The sequence below is a fragment of the Anneissia japonica genome, unplaced genomic scaffold (genome assembly GCF_011630105.1).
Source record: "Anneissia japonica isolate Jap-2015-1 unplaced genomic scaffold, ASM1163010v1 scaffold6016_len257023_cov185, whole genome shotgun sequence".
NCBI lineage: Eukaryota > Metazoa > Echinodermata > Crinoidea > Comatulida > Comatulidae > Anneissia > Anneissia japonica.
Window position 1 is genome coordinate 165,681 of NW_022744250.1, and position 2,699 is coordinate 168,379.

Below are 2,699 nucleotides of genomic sequence, written 5' to 3' on the forward strand. Positions count from 1 at the left end.
TGTCGGCAAAAGTATAGGCATATATTAACGTAATTATTATAAAAAGAATCTTTCAATTTTTATTAAAGAGCAGAATAAGAATACGACTGTCTTTGGTTACGTACACGTATGCCTCTCTGTGTGACGATGAACAACGTGTCCATCAACGTGACACTCCATAAAACTGTACATTATAACGAAACTAACGAACTGCCCTGGATTCAAATATTCGAAATTACTGACAGCTTAAGAACATAATCCCCGCTGATCCGTCACATATTCCGATCGTCACGCGCGCGAGATTGAAAGTGGACGAGGATTGTTGCGCATGCGTTGATACAGGTCGTAATGAAAGAGGACGTCGTTAGGGATTTATACGTGGCTGTAATTGCAGAGAAGTCAACATCGGTCAGAATGAGTCATCATAAGACATTTTTTGGATGTGTTTTTTTTTTGGGGGGGGGGAGGTTTGGTATGTTTTCAATTTTCTATTGTTTTTTTTTTGGGGGGGGGGGAGGTTTGGTATGTTTTCAATTTTCTATGTAAAAAATCATTTTACAAGCCGGTATCACGATTACGATTATCGAGTGAACATGATAGAAATGCTCGACGAAACTGGTTCCAGTGGTTTAATAGTTTCTTCAGATTATGAAATAATTGTTCAATAGAAGACAGGAGGTAAGAAGGCCTGCTCGAGTAGTTCGATAGGCCTACTATGAAATACTTATTACCCGGAACATATAAAATTATATATAAACGTTTTCCTCGACATCATGACCGCTTGAATTTGCGGGGATCCCCCTCGAAACCGACCATTGACCCCACATGGACCCGTGATTGAACCGTGAGAGCAGCAGCGGCTCGTATTATCATGTGTAAACGCTCTTTTTGTCGGGATCATAGGCTTATAAAAGAAAAACGGCTTTAAGAGATTACGATACTGAATTGTCTTGCAGCTGGTTTATATTTGCCTGCTGAGCCTCATTGCACTTCCAATTTTTCATTGTCAGCGCGTTACCAGGCACAGATCCAGTAAGGGCATGGGGGAAACGTTCCCCTTCTCCCGTTTTGCCACTAAATTTTACAATGCCAGTGCATATCAATATTATTGAAATAAGCGCTACTCACTTAGTATTCTGAAAATGTGCCTAATATCAAGGGCGACTGTTACATTAGTCTATTTATTCCGTCCTGTATGTGTTGATGCCATCCTAATTACGTTCTCTGTAGATTCAATATTAATATTGTATGATCATTACCCGAATTGTTTATGGAGTGATGTATTTCTTTGCTAATATAGGCCTACGTCAGAGCACAGACAATTTATCGACCCAAGTAAATTATTCACCATTTTGTTGGATGGGATCTGATCGTTGAGCCGGGAATTACAGGTGATTCCTGATTGAGCGATCATTAACCACACCTCTTCCACATCTCTTCATGTGTACAATGTTTTCACATCAAGTTGTTTAGAAAGAAACTCTGCGTGAATGTCATTTGGTAATTGGTACGGTATCCATAGAAACAAGAAACTAACAGCCAGAGATTAAGTATTTATGATGGCGACGGGTGGTAGTAGAATAATACGAGAGTATTACCGTCAATTAATTCAAACAAATGGAAAATAAAGTAAGAAAGATCGGGGTGCTTTTTAAAATTTGACGCATAAAACTATTTTTCAAAAGCTCAGACTCCAAACTAGTATTTAGAGACAAAAAAATGATTAATATAAATATACAGAAAGTATGATAATGGAAACTCCGAAAAAAAAAAAGGTGATACAAGCGATTCAAGTGAATTATTTTGAGTCACAATGGCTTGTATTACTTTTTTTTCGGAGTTTGTTTCATACTCTTATGTCAAACTTATCGGTGAATCTCATATACTGAGGGAAAAGACAATGTACTAACGAAGGGAAAATCCCCCATCCCCTTACGCTATAGGCCTAGTTATGTGTTATTCTCGTTTTAGCTGTCACCACATATGAAGCCTTGTTTCAATAAAAATCGATACAAGCTATCGTCGACTCCTTTGCCGACGCTGATTTGTCAGTGAACCAGAGAGCGTTCCCTATTGCCTCAGATTGCTGTGAGGACGCTGTGGCGACTGTGTAGCGATTCTATGGAAATCAGGCTTTATTAGCCCTGTCTCTTATACACATCTAGATGTGTATAAGAGACAGGTNNNTCCCCCCCCCCCCGTTTTTCTTCTATTTTTTTTTTATTTCTGCATATCAATGCTATGTGCTACTCACTTATCAATTCTGTTTTGTGCCCCCCCCCCGTTTGGAAAAATCTGGATCCGCCCGTCCCAGCCGTCATTTGCAGGTCTCATTAGAAGCTTTCGCAGACGAGCCTAGATGTAGGTCACATTTCCCATACCGATACAGCATTGTCATAAATTTTGTTAGGCTAATCTAAAGAGAAGTATGAAAAAAAAGTGCCGCCATTCTTTTTGTCTTTATAATTTGTCAGTCGGTTGTAAAGGTATTAACTGTGGCATCGTCTATAAATGTCACTTCAGTCTACGAGGAAGTCATGCTACGATGAGACTTGCTGGATCCTCTGTTCTAATCGATCTGTCAGCGCCTATATTTTTCAATATATGGGATCGTGCACGACCCAAGTGTTATTTAGTGTAATGATATGGGTATTGAGCTTCATAGTTACTGAAGACATGGTGTATGATATTGTTGCTTTATGGTGATGTTGATATTAATG